The sequence below is a fragment of the Mauremys mutica genome, chromosome 2, assembly GCF_020497125.1.
Source record: "Mauremys mutica isolate MM-2020 ecotype Southern chromosome 2, ASM2049712v1, whole genome shotgun sequence".
Taxonomy (NCBI): Eukaryota; Metazoa; Chordata; order Testudines; family Geoemydidae; genus Mauremys; species Mauremys mutica.
Genome location: NC_059073.1, coordinates 258,322,722 through 258,343,962, shown reverse-complemented (window position 1 = coordinate 258,343,962; position 21,241 = coordinate 258,322,722).

The following is a 21,241-nucleotide window of genomic DNA, read 5'->3' as shown; positions in this document are numbered from 1 at the left end:
TGGGAGTCCATCTTCTCCTGACCGATCATGCTGGGGGCTCTGCCTGTCGCCAGCACTCAGGACCCTGAGCTACCACCACCACCTGGGAACCCCGACCAGTTCAAGCTTCATTGATTGGTGAGACCCCAGCTCTCTCTCTCTCTCTCTCTGTTTTCTTTTCTACCTCAGGTATAACCTTTTAACACTGACTTGTTCGATCAGTTTTTGTAATCTTTAATAATGTAACTGTTATGTTTGTTTAGGCTCTCCTGGTGTGGTTATCACTATTATTCCATAAATAACTTTTATGGTTAAGCTGGTTGCTTCCCTCACTCTGTTTCTAAACTTTACTCTTTTGTGTTTTTGGCTTCCCCATTTACTCTGCAGCAACTCTCCTCTTACCTAAACTAAAGATCCCTGTAGCACCCAAACTACTGTGGGGTTTGCTGATCAAGTGGGTTATTACCAGAACAAGTGTAACATGAAAGTGAGGATAGGGACATGCTGAACCTGTGACATATGAGGGTAGCAGCTTGGAAGTTCTGCTTGACCCAGACTACTGAGTCCAGGGGCATATAAGGGTGGCGGCCTGGAAGTGCTGTTCAACGCAGCCTGCTTAGGCTTACTCTATTCCGGTGCAGTATCTGTGGCATATAAGGGTGGTAGCTTGGAAATACTGCTTGACCCAGCCCACTGAGTCCAGGGACATAAAAAGGTTCAGCTTGAGAGTGCTGATTGACCCAGTGTCCACTCAGACTTGTGTGTGTGTGTGTTTGTGTGTGTGTGTTCATCTGATTCTGGGACTGGAGGAATCCAGCCCTGGGGAACCTAGATCCTGCAGGATAGCTCCATTGGGAGAGGACTTGCAGAAGGGAGAAGTACAGAAAACACAAGTAATTAATATAATTACAGAACTGCGCCTTCCCCCCCCCAAGAAGATTAACCCTAATAAATGAGCATACTCCAAAGTAACAGGCAAATCTGGCAACAGCAGGGAATGTGGCTTTAATTAGTGCTTGTCTTGGGTGGCTATGTGGGGGGAGGCCATACATACATGTATCAAAAGCCTGAAAACACTGTTTCATGATTGCAGTCATCCAGACCACTGAGAACTGCAACTCCCAGTCCTCTGCTAAGAATAACAGCAGGTAGGTGGGCAGGCATGGGCTTGACAGCCATAGTGAGAGATAGAAGCAAAGTTATTAAAAGTTGCACTCAAGACGCCATTGCAGTGCATACCCTCAAAAACCTTACTGAACCTAACTTATGAAAAATGCTTCATATTCTTATGTGCCAGTCAATGTCGCTCTTTATTTTAACTAACTATTTACAGATATACTTCTGTCTCTCTATATAGCATTTCCATAGTTGTAGTCACCATTCTTTCTCCATTGTGTGTTGGCTATTTTTGCAATTATTGGTTCATCTGGCTCCTACATGGGAAGCAAACAGTTGACTTTCTAGTACATTTGACACTGGCCCAGTGGATTCTCTTCCTCCTTCTCCTCCTCCTCCAGTGGAAGAAGGGGAAGACAGAAAATATGGCTGCTGAGGTTTTTGTTTTCCTCATTGAAAGGGAGAGGGAAAAAAATTCTGGTCTCTTAAAAGGAGAATAGATGGAGGGCTGGAGAATAGAGAAAGGGAAGGAAGAGACTGTAAGGATGGAGAAGAAGGGCTAAGAAGAGAAAGGAGAAGGCTGGAAATGAAGGGAAAAGGAGAATGAGGAAGAAGAATGGAAAACTGGCAGAAGACCCTGAGACCCTATGCACCCTCAAATAGGAATAAACCCCCACCCCTCTGAGCAGCTTCATATGGAGTGGGAGAAGAGCAGGGTTTACTTGACTAGTACTCCCTCCTGAGCAGATGCATGATAGGTGTAGAGACTTCTTGGCTTTACCTCTCCAATGTGTCAACAGAGCTAAGCTGGTAAGAAGTGGGAAGTGAGCCACACATAGAAAAGGGCGATAGTAAGCTACTTCCATCCCACGAGCAAAGAAGGAGCAAGGAAACACTTGAGCCTAAGAGTCACAATTCCTTTTCAGGACTCTTCTGGGTGGGCCCAGGTGTATCCATCACCCCTTACATTGGGCTGCTCCTTAAGGCCCTTCTAGAACTAAACGTATGGCTACATGGCAACTAAACAACAGTGGCTGGCCCATGTCAGCTGACTCAGGCTTGTGGTGCTCAAGATCTGGAACAGTTTAACTGCGTTATTGACGTTTGGACTTGGGCTAGAGCCTGGGTTCTGTGAGACCAGAGACAAAGGAAGTGTGAAACTCAGGATCTTGAGTTCAGGAGGTTTTGGCTCCTTGGTCAACCAGACTACAGCTCTCCAAGAGAATGTCATGTCATAACTAATTAGTTATTAGAAGGCACACAGAAAATAAAAATTATTTCACTAAATGAGTAATTGTGGGCATATATCACAATATGGCAGAAAAAAATCCAGTTGTTAAGAAGCAGCAGGTAAATAAGGAGACAGCAATTTCTTATAAATGTGCTGACTTTGTTCATAGTGCCACTAATCCCATGGCTAACGTTAGAGCCACTTACCAATAACAATGTTCATTGTACTATTCAGAACAGCATAGTCAGCAGAAAAATGCCTCCCACAAGTAAAAAATGCAGGGATAAGATCAATTTCAACATTTACAAGGGGAGGTTATACAAAACAGAAGCGGGAAGAGAAATATGATGTTGATATTGCCTCAAATATTTTTTCTGCACAAAAGATTCACAGTAAGGCATTTTGGCTCTGAAAGAGTAAAAGTGAAAAACAGTATTCCAAATAATATGTTATTTGATTCTGAAAAAATTAAGATTGATGTTTATGATTTCATATGCAATTGTGCAAAACTTTAACAAGTATTCTGCTAGTCTGGCTGTACTTTAACAAGATTCAATGGTAAATTACCTTGTTTGGTCAAATGTATCTCCTCTGACTTTGATAAATTATTATTTTTTGATTCATTACTTTCTGCCTAGATAGACTACTTCTGATGGCAATATTATGCAAAGAATAGCACATTGGGAATATCTCCCAGACTTTTTGAGGGCAGCATAATAACATTCCACCAGATGTCTAGACATCTGAATCTGATTTTTAAGAAGACTTAAGTTCTTTCATTAGCTGAACTGGTAAGATTTTTGGATGAATTTTTATTTATTTTTACTGGAGATTGGAGACCTTGTAAAGGAAATAATTAGCCAGATTTTGAGTGGGTAACTTCTGTTCTATGCATAAAGGTTTACAGCAAAACCATTAATTTTGCTTATAGTTAATTTTTTTAAATAGTTACATAAAAAGTTAACTACTTTGAATATCACCATATTAAAAAAGCTGTGAATTATGAGCCTATCTTCAAATAATGAATCATGACATGATCCTGGGTATTTAGATATCACATCTGTTATTTGATACCTTGGATTGCATGCCACCTGCATACTTAGTGAGTTAAATGATTTCCAGTTCCTAAATATAGTTTCATTATGTGATCATGCATAAATAGACACATGTGCACAGTCAGTAGTGACCAGGACAGATGGAAAAACTGCAGATTAAATGCCATACAATTCATGCATAACTTGGTGCGTGTGCTGCATTTCTTTTGGAAGACTAATACATTTATTAGTTCATTTGAGAGTCTCATCAATAAACTGGTCAATGCACCTGGGGGAGACTAATTGGCTATCACCTGCTGTCTCTGCTGGTTGTTTGAAATTCCTGTTTTCAGGAATCCTAAAGCAGTGTGGCAAGACTTTTATGGCCACATATGCAAATCTTGTTTTCATTTCTCACAGACACTGAGAATATCACAGCAGGGCTGGCCTTAGGGAAAATGGTGCCATGGGCAAACTTGCTGCTCAGCCCTCACAGGAATCCCTCGGGGAAGGTGCCATAGAGGAAGAGCTCATTCTCTGGGCAGGGCAGGTGGGTGGGCAAAGTGAGTCCAGGTGCCCAATTCCTGCCCAGTCTCCCTGAGCAGCAGGTGGAGTGGTGGCAGCACTGCTGGTGTCATGCTGCTGGGAGGGGATGTGTGTGAGTGCCTGGCTCCCACCCCGCAGCCTCCTTTACCCCACCTCCCAAGTGGGCATGTTATTACCTAGGAGCTCAGTGCCCTTTTGCAGCCTCTTGACCAAGGTGCCCTCCTGTCCCCAACGAGGGCACCTTGGGCGGTCACCCACGTTGCCCACCCCTAAGTCTGGTCCTGAATATAAGTAGTTAACTTTGATTAAAATTAATTTACACTTTCCTCTGTCTATTTTAATGGTACCACTATAGTTTAACGTTGTGTTCACAGTGGCCCAGCACATTCCTGCCCCTTCCACCAATGCTGGCAGTCCTCTTAGGAGGATTCTCTTATCCCACAGGTTGCCACCTTCTGATTAAGGTATCCCCCTTACTACCACCACTTCTGCCCCAGAGCTAGCCTCCCCAACCAGTTCCTCCAGTCTGACAGGAACTTTGTCATCCCAAATAATCCAAGCTCTCTCCTCTTACAACCAGCAATCCACTCTTTTATGTTAATTTACCATGTAGACTTTAAAAGGTGTCCAGACACAGGTTTTGTGAGGTTATGGTTGACTAGAGTAACCCCTGTCATGAATTTAAGTACATGACCAAGTGCAAATTAACAGTGTCAGACAGGCTCACATTCAAGTATTCATACACATACGGTTATCAAAGGGAACCTATACCCAACACTGCCACTGTGCTGTGGTGTACTAGTTCCAAACTGCAGTTATGGATTATCTATGATATCTGTTTACATCACACCACAGTAATTTTGATAGTATTACAAGCCTAAATTTGGTATAAATTTTGTTCTACACCCGTACATAACAATGTAATGCTTTTTTCTATATTGTATGGCAACTATGTTAGGACTAACCACTTGCAAAGTTTTAGGTGAAAAGTTCACCTTTGGGTTATGTGTGTGCAGAATAATTAGATTATTATTTTATTTTATTTACATAAATTGGAAACTATATAATTTTTCAGCATGAGATCATAAGACCATAAGAATGGCCATACTGGGTCAGACCAAAGGTCCATCTAGCCCAGTAGCCTGTCTACCGACAGTGGCCAATGCCAAGTGCTTCAGAGGGAATGAATGGAACAGGTAATCATCAACTGTTCCATTCCCTATCACCCATGCCCAGCTTCTGGCAAATAGAAGCTAGGGACACCATCCCTGCCCATCCTGGCTAATAGCCATTGATGGAACCTACTCTCCATGAATTCATCTAGTTCTTTTTTGAATCCTGGTATAGTCTTGGCCTTCACAACATCCTCTGGCAAAGAGTTCCACAGGTTGACTGTACGTTATGTGAAGAAATACTTCCTTTTGTTTGTTTTTAACCTGCTGCCTATTAATTTCATTTGGTGACTACTAGTTCTTGTGTTATGAGAAGGAGTAAATAACATTTCTTTATTTACTTTCTCCACACCAGTCATGATTTTATAGACCTCAATCTTACCTCCCCCCTTAGTCATCTCTTTTCCAAGCTGAAAAGTCCCAGTCTTATTAATCTCTCATCATATGGCAGCCGTTCCATACCCCTAATAGTTTTTGTTGCCCTTTTCTGTACCTCTTCCAATTCCAATATATATTTTTTTTAGATGGGGCGATCACATCTGCACGCAATATTCAAGATGTGGATGTACCATAGATTTATATAGAGGCAATATGATATTTTCTGTCTTATTATCTATCTCTTTCTTAATGATTCCTAACATTTTGTTTGCTTTTTTGACTGCAGCTGCACACTGAGTGGATGTTTTCAGAGAACTATCCACAATGACTGCAAGATCTCTTTCTTGAGTGGTAATGTAGGGTTATTAAAGAAGGTACTAACAGTGATTCCCCCAAGTGACAGTGACCCCCCATAATTTGTCCCCCACACTTTAAAAATCCAACAGTTTCACCAAGTACAAAAATCTTTTAGTTCTTCTGTTAAAACCTGTAAGCTACTATCTGTAGAAACCATTGATTGCATCTGTCCTGTGAAAGATACTCTATTACTATGTAAAACTTACAAACAAGTTAATTGACTTTGTTCTATACTAGCCTTAAGCTGTAATTGATACAATGTAAACAAACAGACCCCCACCTTCTGTTATTACAGGGCCGGGAGTCTCAAATGAATTAACACACACCCCGAAAGTGGTGGAGACAGTAAATTAAAATATGGTTAAGATATGGAATGTATGTTGATGAATGCTTGATGTGCATGAATGGTTAGGGAGGTGCCAGCCTAGAAAAGAAGTATCCATCGGCTGAAGAATGTGTCAAGTGGACCACCAGACAACCCCCAGAGGGTAAACTGGGATCCACCCCATCATCTGGAAGGATGAGAAACACAAACGTTGGACAGTGTGAAGCCACCAGGAATGTGCCACTTTAAACAATGTGGAGCCACCAGGAACGTGCCATCTGCTGATTGAGTCAGCAACAGCAGGATGAAACAGCTCCCATGGACTAACATAGGAATTAATTCCTATAAGAATGAACTCCAAAGACTGAAGACTTTGAGTCTCTGGTTCTGCTGCCAACCTCCAGGAGCATCAGGTGCATCTGACACAGACGAGGCTCCATTTTCATGACCAAGATACCTGGCCAGTAACTTGGCATGAGCAACTTCTAGGCTGGTAACTATAACACCTATACAGAACCTGAATGAATGATTGTGTGAATGAATATATATATATGTGTGTGTGTGTGTGTGTGTGTATAAGGAATAAGTAATAATAGGAATAAGTGGTTAAACAACGTTGTTTATTTTTATCTGTTGCTTTATTATTATATTTACAATAAATGTGGCATCTTTGCCGTATCCCTCTTAATAAGATCCTGCTGGTTTTTATTATATTGGTATAACAGTAACAGCTAATGTAGACCCCATCATTTTATATGTATAGTTGGGATTATGTTTTCCAATGTACATCATTACATGTTTTGGCTAAACTGGATTAATGGATTTTGCTCAGTCTTTTTTTTTTTTTTAATTACTACTCAGTTGAGACCAGTTCTAGCAAATTTCAGCCAAATTCATGGATTTGAAGAATGTACTCCATGGATTTTTTTTTAAATCCATCCTATTATTCGTCTGAGATCATGTTGTTTTCTGAGATGTGTCATAGTGGCACTTGGGATAGAATTTCACTGTGAGTCTGCTTGTTTTGGGCACAGGTATGAAGTGACTGACAGACTTGAGGAAGGTGGGAGTACATTTCACACTACTGGATACCTTTTTTTGTACCTCCTACTTTTGGAAAAATACTAGATTGTATTTGCAGACTATTTACCACTGCTATACTGTATATGTACAATGTATAGACTGGATTTAGACGAGTCTAGTGATGAAAAGCTACGGAGAGCTGTGCATGTGTATGTGAGGGTAGAATTTGGCCTACTGTTTGAAAAAGTTGCTTTGGATCAGATTTTTCCCTGAGATTTGGGCATATGGCTCTGATTGAAGTCAATGGGATCCCTGTATGTGCATCTGAGGGCAGAATATACCCCTAAATATTTGTTTTCATAAATGCTTTCAAATATACTTTCCTGCAATGGCTCTTATGGGTACTGACTACCCATACTGTTGTTCATTCTCATTAAAGGCCATCTGTAACATTATTGTGTTCTCTTCCTTTCTTTTGTTGAAAGGTTCATAGCCTGCATTCAAGATTCTTTTCCTGTTGATTTATAAAGCTACTGATGCTCAGATCAGTCTATCAAAATTAAAACTTCCATATTAAAGAGAAAAAAGCAATCAGATAACATTAGTATGTGATAATAGAACAGCAGCTAATGGCAGACACAATGTATTTCATCTTCAGCTGTCTTCTCAAAGATAAAGAACAATTCAATCAAATTTAAAATGTGGATACATTTTCCTTCAAGCCACATTGAGCAATCAGGCCTAATACAAAGCATACTGTGCTCCTGAAGCAAGTAATTCCAAAAGAGGTATTACTATTAGGAGTAAATGGTTTCTGTAAAATAATAAATTGATTTAATAGACTAAATCATGATAAGGAACATTTCATAAATATGCCAAAGGGGGAAATAATTTTGTCAAGGCTTGTGACACTCATACTGCAGAGCACTGGCGGCATTGTCTGATCCAAGATCCTTTTGATGCCAGCTGGAAGAGGACACAGGGGTACACAAGGGTTACAGAGATCCCTGGTCAGGCTTCAACCTACTAGTCCACCAAAGCATGTCATATAAGGTCTCTAAAGAAAGTCTGTGTCACACAGCATTGTGACATATATGTATGGAAAATGTGTATATATTCTAAAAATTATGTTTTCTAGATCAGTGAGTTAAGGCAAGTCATGAAAAGTTGCTCTGCATACTCCCATCAGCCAGGAGAAAGAGTTGTTTATCTCGCGCTGACTGATTATATGCAGAGTAAATATTGTATAGTTCACAATGGGATGCCCACTTACAGTCTGAGCCAAATGCTAATCAATAGCTTGTGGAGGTCACAGGAAAAAAATAAAACAGATGGGATTATCCTGTGTAGGAGTAAGACAATGATCTTCTGAAACTATATCTGGGCTGCAGATGAACTTCCAGTTATTCCTTCAATCTGTGAGGACAAGTCACCAGTGGGCTTGATCTTAAGAAAAAGTTTCACTGCCAACCTGGTTGAAAATGCTGGGAAAAGGACTTGGGGTAAGGTATCTTGTAGGATATGGGGAATGCCTTGTTAGTTAAGTTTAGGCTCTAGAAAGCACATTATAAAACAAAATTATATGTAACCATTTGTTTCCAGTATTTTCACTCTCCTATTTGGATCTCTGTTCTTTGATAAATTGATTCTTGTTTTCATTATATCTATATATTCATATGTACATCTACTGTGGCATGGCAATCCTGAGTTGAATCTTGCAAGCGGACACGTACTAATCCTTTGAGAACAGTGAATCTGAGAGTTCTGTGGGCATTCAGTGGAACAGGGGCTGAGCACTACAGAGGTTGGCGTGTGCCCATCGCTAACCTGCACAGACAGTGTGAAGCCTGCGGAGACCTGGAGGGCAGTGCTTATAATTTCCAGAGGCTAGTGCTTTCAAAGAACTGATCTCCAGCTGACACAGACCAGACTTCCTCCCACTGACAGCAGGTGGGGGTGAGGTGCCGTACAACCCGGGTTATCTCGGGAAGCATCATGGCTTGATTTTGATCCCACTGGAGCTAATGGAATTTTTGCCATTTATTTAGTTGGGCGCTAGATTAGGTCATAAGAACATAAGAACGGCCGTACCGGGTCAGACTAAAGGTCCATCTAGCCCAGTATCCTGTCTACCGACAGTGGCCAATGCCAGGTACCCCAGAGGGAGTGAACCTAACAGGCAATGATCAAGTGATCTTTCTCCTGCCATCCATCTCCATCCTCTGCCGAACAGAGGCTAGGGACACCATTCCTTACCCATCCTGGCTAATAGCCATTTATGGACTTAGCCACCATGAATTTATCCAGTTCCCTTTTAAGCATTGTTATAGTCCTAGCCTTCACAACCTCCTCAGGTAAGGAGTTCCACAAGTTGACTGTGCGCTGCGTGAAGTAGAACATCCTTTTATTTGTTTTAAACCTGCTGCCTATTAATTTCATTTGGTGACCCCTAGTTCTTGTATTATGGGAATAAGTAAATAACGTTTCCTTATCCACTTTCTCAACATCACTCATGATTTTATATACCTCTATCATATCCCCCCTTAGTCTCCTCTTTTCCAAGCTGAAGAGTCCTAGCCTCTTTAATCTTTCCTCGTATGGGACCCCCTCCAAACCCCTAATCATTTTAGTTGCCCTTTTCTGAACCTTTTCAAGTGCTAGAATATCTTTTTTTGAGGTGAGGAGACCACATCTGTACACAGTGTTCGAGATGTGGGTATACCATGGATTTATATAAGGGCAATAATATATTCTCAGTCTTATTCTTTATCCCCTTTTTAATGATTCCTAACATCCTGTTTGCTTTTTTGACCGCCTCTGCACACTGTGTGGACATCTTCAGAGAACTATCCACGATGACTCCAAGATCTTTTTCCTGACTCGTTGTAGCTAAATTAGCCCCCATCATAATGTATGTATAGTTGGGGTTATTTTTTCCAATGTGCATTACTTTACATTTATCCACATTAAATTTCATTTGCCATTTTGTTGCCCAATCACTTAGTTTTGTGAGATCTTTTTGAAGTTCTTCACAATCTGCTTTGGTCTTAACTATCTTGAGCAGTTTAGTATCAGGTTCTTGAAAGTTAAACACTTTGCTGGTTTGAACTTTCTGCACTTTGAATGTGCAGATTTTTTAAGGCTCTTCCTTCTGTTCTATGTTGAAATTCATGTGATGGAAGGGACTCTATGGGGCCAGGATGGAAGTCATTATTTGGGAATAATGACAAATACAATGAATATTTGACAAAGCCAATGCAGAACTGGACCCTTTAAAGGTATTGTTACAATTTAAAAATATGTAATGTTTGTAATAAACACTAGGAATCCTGAAATTTTAATCTGCTTCCTTATGGGCTCAGACCAATAGTATGACCTAGTCCAGTATCCTGCCTCAAGCACAGCTCAATACACGATAATTTTGATGGAAGGCAATTTTCGCCCCAGTTATGATATATGCAGCTCACTGTGCAAGGTACTGAGCACAAAGGATAAAATAAAAACCTTCCTGATCTTTGCAGGCGATCAGCTTCTACTATGATTACACAAAATTTGGCTAGTTCGCATTCAGGGACTTGATGGGTCTTAGCTTAACTATACAATTAGTTTTGGTGCATATGAAATTATTTATCCCTCTGTAGATCTGTGACAGGGCGGGGTCCTGCTCCTCTCTGTTTTCAAGTTACACTCAGCCTGTAGACATCCTTCTGGTAAGCACTTTGTGTGGTTTATTTCACAGTGGTCTCCCCACCATCTTCACAAACTTGTGCAGCCTGTATTTACAATAATATATAGTCCTTAACTCTCTTGACCAAGGAGAAGAGAGAGGGAAGGGATCTTCCTCCTGGGAGATCCATTTGGGTTCTGAAAGCCTCTCTTTCTCTCTCTCCTCTTTCCTCCCCCATTGAACTTCCTTCCTGTGTCTTTTCTGCCTACAGAGCTATATAGCCTCTTAGCTTTCTTTAGCCCATCCCAATCCATCATCTAGGCACTGCTCTTCTTAATCAGGTCTATTCCGAAGCAACTAATTAGAGTTGTAGTGACCAGAGAGCTGGAGCAGTTGCCATTGCCCAGCACTCAGTCACAAAATCTCACCAGATTTTGAGTCTGACCGCCTGCAGCAGTGAATTCTATAGGTTCACTCTATGTGACATAAAATAGCATCCCTTTTCACTGGGAAACTTTCTTTCTTTGTTTGGGACATAAAAGTCAAATAAAGTTCACAGTCACAAGGCAAATGGCGCTTGCCCAAGCAATTTGAACATCAGTTGTGGTTGCCCAATATGGACCTTTTGCTGAATTAATAGGTGCAAATCTGATCTCTTCTCCTGCCATGGCAAGGACATTTTCTTTTCTAAATATTTATTATAAATATGTTGTTCTTTGACTAGAAGGGTCCCCAAGTTTGGTAACCAAGTAGATTCTGTTCTATGTCCACCTCGTTCCTCATATGATTTTTCCTTAGAATCCATGGTTTCCTTTATATATAATGCAACTTTCCCCATAGTCTATCTTTTTACAAATTAACAAACATTATAGCCAGAGATCAACATAGCTTCTTTACTTTTATCATTCCCATCACCTCTTGGATACACCACAAATGTTTTCTCTTCTTTTCCAAGGCCATGCATTCCACATTGTTCCTGGTCTTAAATTTCAAGCGTCTGTCTATATGTTCTGTTTATAGTAGCTACTTAGCTGCTTCAACTGAAGTCCTGCTCTTCCTTGGATCAACCCCTCTAGCACATCTCCCTTGAGTTCCTTTGCTGCTAGAAATACAGAACTTAACATGTTGTTTTTTTTCCTCTTGGCTCTTCATAGCACCCGCATCACCTGCTTGCTTTCCCTAGGTCCTAATTCGATTTACGCTCAGCTTTTCAAACATGAGAACAAAAACATAAAAAACACATAGAACACAAGGAAATGTCACCTAACCTTTCAATCTTGAACTTTGTTGTCTTCGGATGACATTTTGTGACAAAATAAATGACCTATAAAAATGGCCTATAACTCTGTGTCAGGTAGCTCCTCTAGCCATTTCTTATCTCATGAGGGGAAAAATGCTTTTGTGTCCGTTTAAAAGATATTTTTATAGCCCTTTGCTGTCTTTCCTGTATGCACCCCTTTCTTCAGTTCTAAGTTTAAAAAAAAGAATACTCTGACAGTTCATGCTCTGTTTGTTTGAGGAAACACTTCATATCACAGATGGACCCTTCTTCAAAAAAAAATGCACAAAGTGGTGGATGAGAAACAGATACATTGTCGAAGATCTCATTGCAAAGAATAAATGGCATCATCTGAGAGTATACCTTCCCTGGGATTATTTCCTTGTAAAGGAGACTCCTCGCCTGTCTATTGCTGCTTCTTTCAGATATGTTCTGATTATTTTTGTGAATATTTTTGACATATAAACTCTCTTTTTCACACTGGTAAGATCAACCTTAAGAAATATCTTACCGTTGTCTATTCCTTGTATGGTGGGCTGAGTAACCAGTAGTAAGGGGATTTTAGTGTATGCATAAAATAATCTGATCATTTTGTATGAAAATCTAATTATTCCAGCAAAGACAGCAAGCAACCCATTAGAAGTAAGAACTATCAATAGCCAAACAGACCTTAATCTAAACAGGTAATCTTCTAATAGGTGTGAAGTTTTATGCAGAGGTTATGTACTAGTGGAAGGATACACTTTATAATCCCAACAAAAGTGTGTTTACAATGTTTAATGGAAATGAAATGTCAAATTAATGACTCAAGCACTTGCAGCAGTGAGTGACTCCAGGGCATCTAGGATACTGAGACCTGCTCTAATGCACACTGAAGTCAATGTGATGACTCCTATTGACTATTGGATTTTGGATCAGGACCATGATACATTTGTCATGGGGTTGAAAGCACAGATTCTCGGGTATTCACCTGTTTCCTGTTCAATACATACAGTAAAGTGGCTTATTTTATTATTTGACTAACTCCCCCTGAAACTAAAACTTGTTGTACAGACATCTGTGAACTGGAAAACTTTGGTAAACTGATACTAATGTCCTGATTTTATCTGACATCCTCAGCCATGCTTGGTGCTCGGTACACACATGATAATTGTCACAGTTCAGGGCAACTGCACCCGTATTCCCCCTTTCTGAACTAGCAAGGGCATCCATTCTCAGGCTTCCAGCTCCCTGGTTGTCCTCTCTCTTGGGAGCAGACCAGGGGTGAGCTGCAGCGGGTTCGCACGGGTTCGCGGGAACCCGTTGTTAAATTTAGCAGCCATTTTAGAACCGCTTGTTAAGGGCTGCTAAATTTAACAAAAGTTCCCGCCCACTCCTCTCCTGCTCCGCCCCCTTCTCCTCCCCCTCCCCTGCTTCCCGCGAATCAGATGTTCGTGGGAAGCCTGAACAAGCAGCATGGAGGCAGCCAGCAGGTAAGCTGGGGCGCGGAGAGGGAGGGGAGGTGCAGCTGGCTCAGCAGCTCCCGGTCCCAGACCGCGGCTCCCTCCAGCCCAGCGCCGGCCCGGGGAGTCGGGCCCCGTGGCTGCTGCCGAGCGGCCGGGCCCCGGTGCCGGTCGTGGTCCTGGCAGAGTGGACCCGGTCCCCAGGCAGTGTGGTAAGGGGGCAGGGAGGGGGTGGGTTGTGGGGGGGGGTGGATAGGGGTCAGGGCAGTCAGAGGGCAGGGAACAGGGGGATTGAATGGGGGCAAGGGTCCCGGGGAGCAGTCAGGAAAGAGCAGGGTTGGATGAGGTGGTGGGGGCACTCAGGGACAGAGAGAAGGGGTAGTTGTATGGGGTAGGGGTTCTGGGGGGCCATTGAGAATGAGAGGAGGGGTTGGGTGGGGCGGCAAGGGGCAGTCAGGGGACAGGGAAGGGGGGGATGGGTCAGGGGTCTCGGAGTGTGTGTGTTAAGGAACATGAGGGGTTGGATGGGGCACGACCCCCCCCCCCCACGGAGGGGGGGGAAGGAGGGAACCCGTTGTTAAAATTTTGGAGGGAGGAGGGAACCCGTTGTTAAAAATTTGGCAGCTCATCACTGGAGCAGACCCACATCTCCCTTTCTCTCCTGACCATGGTGTGACCCGTTGTGCCTAGGGCACCCCTCACTGGAAATGCTAAAGTCAGGGCAGGCTGCAAAAGGGAGAGCAGATACTCCCGAGACTGCTGGGTAACATTGAAGTTAAACTCCCCAATCAGTCACAGACTGTGCTTCTGATCCCCACACTGGTTATCAAGAAGCAAAAAAGAAATCACACAGTCCCCTTATTTCATTCCAGTTCTCTGGCTCTCAATCAGCACTTAGGTCCAGTACAGTGAGAAGTTATTAAAAAAAACTCAGATCACATATACAAAATGTTCTTCTGACTCCAAAGGGTCAGCGAGGTTACCAGGTTAGTATGGGTTTGGATCTTATCCAAAATACGCTGCCAGCCAATCCTTTACTGTCTAAATCTGAAGGTGTATTATAAGGAAAAAAGAAAGAACAAGAAGAGAAATGTTAAATGGTAAAACAGACACATACATATAAAGACTTCAAAGTCCATCAGGTTTCTATCAGTATTGGTGAGTTTGTTGTCTTGAAAGTCCCTCTGGAATACATCCAAAGCCTGGATGCGTCATACAGTCCTTTGTTTGTAGGAAGGTTACTCCAGAGGTCAGAAGTAGGAATGAAGACCAAATGGAGAAGATGCAGCTGATTTTTATAATTTTTTTGCTGTGCAGTTTGATTTTCTTTGTTCCAAACACAAGCTGCCCAGCATATGGCCTGTAAGCTCTATTAATAGGTATGCCCTTGCATGCCTTGCTAAGTCATAAGGTGTATTCCTTGTCTTCCCTCAATGGGTCAATTGTATAGCTGATGTCCCTTGATGGACTGTCAAGGAGGCTAGGCAGTGCTAATGCCAGTCTGTCTGGGGGTTATCCTGATGCACAGACATACCATACCTATAGTTTACAATACAAAGGTGGTACAAACACATAAACCAGATTATCATACCTGGCAATTAATAACATTTTTTGCAGATACACCTCTACCCCGATATAATGTGACCCGATATAACACGAATTTGGATATAACGCAGTAAAGCAGCACTCCAGAGGGGCGGGGCTGGGTGCTCTGGCAGATCAAAGCAAGTTTGATATAACGCGGTTTCACCTATAATGCGGTAAGATTTTTTGGCTCCCAAGGACAGCGTTATATTGGGATAGAGGTGTACCTTACATGGCATATCTGGCACAACTCATTGCAATTTTACAATATTGTTATTCATAATATCCTAAGGTGTCTCCCAGATTCCATACAGCGTCACACAGGGTATTCTGAGGCTTCACAGTTCCCTGCCTACATTGTGAATTCCCCAGCAGTGTAATTGCCATAGTTATAAGTTACCACACTACTTTTTCTAAGCAAGTACACTTATTCGTAAGTGAAAAACATTAGCGAAAACCTTAAAACCAATAAAAACCTACATGCAAGGTACTAAGTTTACCAAAGATCAGCCCAGCTCCAGCAAGGACTCTGTCCAGTGAACAGTCCTTCAAACCCCACCACAGATTTTTTCTGTAGTCAAATGTTCATACAGCAGTGCTTGGAACAGTGGCATCTAATTAAATATCGTTAATGGAATGGTCTCCCCTATGTCTTGTTAAGAAGCTGATGTCTTCTGAAAACTTGTTTGTTTAGGGAACTGAGGTTTGCTACACTGGATTAGGGCATTGGTCTGTCTACACTAACATCCTTTTTCTAGCAATAGTTAATATCTTTGTAGGACAGCAAGCCATCCCCAACCAAAAAGCCTCCACACTGGAAAACAATATATCCTTCCAAAATAACACCATTTAGACAATTGTGTAATGCTGTCTGTGGATGGGGGAAGACAAGGAATTCTCTTCTTCAAGGCTGCTGTATCTCACAATATTTTTATTTATTTGAATAATATCACTGACAAAAAATCTCATAACGTTATGGAAGGGAAGAGGAGGCATGTCTCTCTAAAGGGAATATACTCTCTGAACAACTTTGGGGGCAGGAAAACAGGAAAAAAGCACATCTTTCTTTTCTGCTAAATAGGCATCTTTGGTCAGTAGAGAATAATAAACTCCCATTTCAGAGGTGCGTAGTAGTATTAAGAGAGAACAACTCTGTGATATTTCCAGAGGTAACACAGCGAAAGTAAATGGTCTTGCAGGTTATTACTTCTGGGGCTTGTCCATTAAGAACGTTCAGGATATCCATAGGTAGTGTGTTGTAAGCTTCTCCAGATTCTGTATATAGGAGCAGAATTAGTTCCAAATGTAGCAATTTGAACCTCCCTGAAGACTGGTGAACATATTTGTAAACTGTGCAGTGTTTATATCAAGTAGTTTGTGAATTCCAATAAGCATTTCCCTACACAGTATATTTGTTAAGACAAAATGTTGATGCAGTGCTCATAACACATTTTTTGTAGTCCCACGGCCAGCTCTGACACCATAGTGAGTATATTTTTAAAAGTTGTAAATGCTTTTCTATTGATTACTCCTTTTGACAGCATAACAGCCTAGTCACCTTTTGATGTTTGCACATTATGCAGTTTACCCAGTAGCAATGAGAATAGCTATCTATGCATGGATGAAGAGCAGGCTATACCACTAATTAATAAATCGCTCATACAAACTATAATAATCTCAGTACAAGTGTTTCTTACTTTTACCATTTCTTCTCCATGTTCCTGGACTTTTAAAAAAGGAGACATTTATAGTTCAAAGATCTATTTAGAAATCCTTCTGCACTAACCGATCCCATTGATTCATCTCTACAACATTTTTTAAAATGATAAAAATTGAATGTTTGTACTGAGAAGGGCAGAATTACTGTGACACCCCTATCCAGATGATACAATTCAGATGTGAAAAACCAACAATCTGCAGTTGTCCATGCTGCACAGCCAGCCTGTATTTGTGAATATCAAAAATATGTTCTTGCTGTCTTTTACATCATCACTACCATTAAGGGAGATTCTGCAATTAGAAATTAGCTGATCATTCATTGATGATGGGAAGCAGAATAGAATACAGCTCACACTGCTGTAGTTACACTGGCTTTGCAGTGTCATCTGTAGTAACATCTTTTTATTGTTGTTAGTATGATACGATTCAGAGTCTCACAGAGAGGGTTTGATCCTGCACCATTCAAGCTGATGGGCGTTTTCCCATTGATTTGAATAGGAGCAGGATCAAGCCCATAGTGCATTAGATGTGTAGTCATTTTTCTAACTATGGACAAGGGGGAAACTGTCAGAAGCACAAATGGTGCCCAGGTTTGATTGTTACTGAATAGAAGTTAGGGGCCTAACTGCTGTTTTTGCATTTGAAAATTCCACCCCCCAGCCCCAGTTTCTGCCTACACTGATATTAATCAAGCGTAATTATAGGCAGTGTTGGGAGCACTACCTATTATTAAGGTTGCCTGACATTTCCCATTATATGAATATTTTTCCAGTTGCTTATAACTTTGCCAAATTTTAACCATTTGAACTGAAATTTGCTGTGTCAGGTGTCTGGCCCAGGCTTATTAATAATAATTATTATATTACATTATATTTTGAAAATTTCATACAAAACTGTTCAGCCATTTCTGAGGATAAGAGTGGGGAGAAAACATCATTTTGCTCATGTTAAAAAAAATTCTGGTGAAGCTTTCTTTGAAATGCTGACTGTTGGAGGGCCTTCCTCTGCAGTATGTCCCCTTCTGGTTTGTCACGGCCCTGCAGGCATGTTGCACTTAAAGCCCTTGGGGTCTTTACAGACAATTATCAATTACCAAGACAACAATTACCAAAACACCTCTTTGTGGGGTCTGATTTATTTACTTATTCTACAGAAGGTAACTCACTTAGTTAGCCACTCAAATTCACACCCACTCTTGGCTAATGTAAGAGTCCTGGTCTGTTTCATCCCTTGTTCAGGAGATCCCAGCTCTCCTCCTGGAGCTGGGTTGTACTTCAGACAATCCCTCTGTCCCTCTCCTTAAGACACGAGCCATCTAGATCTCCATCTTAGGGCTGGAGTTATACTTTAGGCCAGCTGCTTCTCCTTTAGATGGCCCTTCTCAGGTTGTGTGGGTTCAACAGACAGACCTTTCCCTGCTATTGTCTTCTCCCTGCTAACTTAGGGCACTGAAGGAGTTTTCTTACTCCTTGGATACTACAGGCATCTGTCATAATATGAGGGAGAAGGCTGCATTTATGGTACCTTCTCCAAGTTAATCCCTAATTGGTTAGAAGAAAGAAACAACTTGTACCCTCCTTCCCCGCAAGTTTCCTGGCCCAGATCCCTTAAAGAAACCATATATGGCTTTCCTTCTAACCCCTACTTACTCCTGTGACCATTTTTTGGGAGATATTGGGAGAGAGGTCCTTGTATCTATAATTGGCCCTTTCTATTCTCAAAGAGCCACATCAGGTGGATTGACTAGTAGCAATACTGACCTTGTGGGGCAGACTATCCTGTCACAGTTCTGGTGTCCACAATTTAAGAAAGACGTTGATAAATTGGAGAGGGTTCAGAGAAGAGCCACAGGAATGATTAAGGGATTTGAAAACATGCCTTATAGAGAGACACTCAAGGAGCTCAAGCTATTTATCTTAACAAAAAGAAGGTTAAGGTGTGATTTGATTACAGTCTATATATGAACTGAGTAGAAAGCTGGTGTAAAGCTCTGCCATCCCGTTACGGTTAATGTGGACTTCACACTCATTTTACAGTGGGAGGTGGGGCGGAAGACTACATAAGGTGCCGGGCAGTGGAGAACCAGGTCCATTGTGTCTGTCAGTCATTTGAGCTGAACTGGTATGAAGTGGTTTTCATTTAAAAATAGTCTCTCCCTGTAATGTGTCACACAGTCTTAGGTGAGAGGAGAAGGAATATATTTATGATATGGATCATGCCATTTAAAATGAATAGTTTTTTCTCCTGGCCTTATGCTATATGAGTTGATCATGATTTTGTTCTTATTGACTTAAAATAGGGGATTTCTTTGCTTCAGCCACTGAAATCATTAAACATAGTAGTCTGCTTTGCAGGAGCAGAAAGTCCTTCAAGACAAGAAAATGACTTGTCCTCTTCCCTAAACTCTTCCAGATCATTCATCAGTTATTTTTTTGAAATAGCATCAATAATAGTGTCAAATTACTATGGGCATCTATGGATCACTGACTGCTTTGCTCTGCTGGGACCATGCAGTGTCAAAGCCCAGGATGAAGCATGTGAGAGCTGAGGACAAAGCATTCTCTGTTCAGGGGATGGCTATGGAACAATCTTCCAGAGGAGATCAGGAAAAGCCAGAGTTTGACCAGTTACAGGAAACATTGCAAGGCCTTCCTCTTTGAAAAAGATTTGCCACTATAAGTGATGCTCACAATTCAAACACCCCTTTTGTTCCCACCCTGCCCCCAACTCCCCCCCAAACAAAACAAAAAAATCACTGCCGCAGGCAGAGTTTTGACCCCAAAAGGGAAAAGTGCTAGGAACTCCATGAAGGGACTTTGCTGTAGCTATTGATTTGATATGGATGGCACTCAGATACTACGGTGCTGGGTGGCAATATAAAATCCTAAAATGTATATAAGTAAGGGACTTAGTTCTAAATTAGCTATAGAAAAGGAATACACCATTCCTTTTATTGATTTGTTTGAATATCCCTATTGATTTCAGTTGAGTTTCAGTGGTATAACTGAAAGGAGACTTTAGTCTAGAAAGCCCAGATTGAATTAATTGGGAATTTCACCATTGATGTCAATGGGAGCAAAATGGAGCCCTAAATCCTTTGGTGTAAAATACTTAAAGAAGTCTTGTTTCTGTTTAGGTATTTGGAACTTATTTAGCAGTGTCCACCATATTAACTGTTGGCCTTGTTTTTCTAGGCTGACCATTGATGTCATTGTGATTTTATGAAAATAATACAAGGAAAATGAGTTGCTTTCACTATGATCAGTACTATGGCAAGAAGAAAGGTTGAGGAATGTGTGGGGTAATTTGTTTTTACTTGCAGAAAAATGGAGCTGCATTGAAAATCTATCAGGAGAAAATTAAGGAGAGGCTGAAATAAGTGGCTATTTTGGTCTCCTCTGCTGCAGTAATGCTGAGACTGGAAAAGTGAAGGGTTTGTAAATTTGAAATTCAAATGAAGAATGAGAAAGAATAGCCAGTTTAATTCGTTTTTTAGTGCTGTCTATAAAAATGATGGACCATCTTAACAGAATGATGCGTATAACTTTTCGTTTCCTGCTGTATGGCACGATTGTGTTTCTTTCCTTTATTACAAAAGAGTGCTGTTTTGTTACACTTCAGCAACCATCCTTACTACAACACAAATGTCAATCCCTATTGCATTTCGCATATATTTCAGTACATTTCTTAAATGTTACATTTCAACTCTTAATTACATTGAAATAAAAGAGGTTGAGGCTGCGGGGGAAAGGGCTATGCCTGAATGGTTCTACTGCATAAATCTCCCACAGTGAAGGAACTAAATTAATAATATTTTAAATTTACCATGAACTGATGATGAAAACTCAGTATGAAAACAAGCTACTGTGTGCTTGGCAGCCCAGGGGAAACCAATGGAAGTTATGTTTCCTTTTGAAAAGTTAGCGGTTGTCATTTTTCATTATGAGAATTAATAGCAAAATTTGATCTTCCATCAGCTTACCTATTATAATTATTTTGTATTTAAAATATCTTGTAAATTAAATGACTGGATCAAATGCAATTCAGTGCTTCTATTTATCATTTTACAGAGCTGCATGGATATTTAAATACAAGAACGCAGTTACTGAGTGTCCCAAAGAATTAAAGGCTTTGTTTTCAGTTCTTTTGAACAACTGTAATTTGGAGGTTTTCCAGCCCAAAGATGCCAAAGCAACTGTATTCCTTATCTTTGAAAATCGGTTTGTATAGAACATTTAATTTCTAGGCTTTTATGCAATCATCAGACAAGTCACTCCAGTTTAATACTGTATACTGGCGCATAAATATTTTGTTCACACAAGCAAGAAAGGTAACTCAGGTAATCAAATGAGATCAAGTTACCAACAGATCAACATTCCTTAAAAAGTA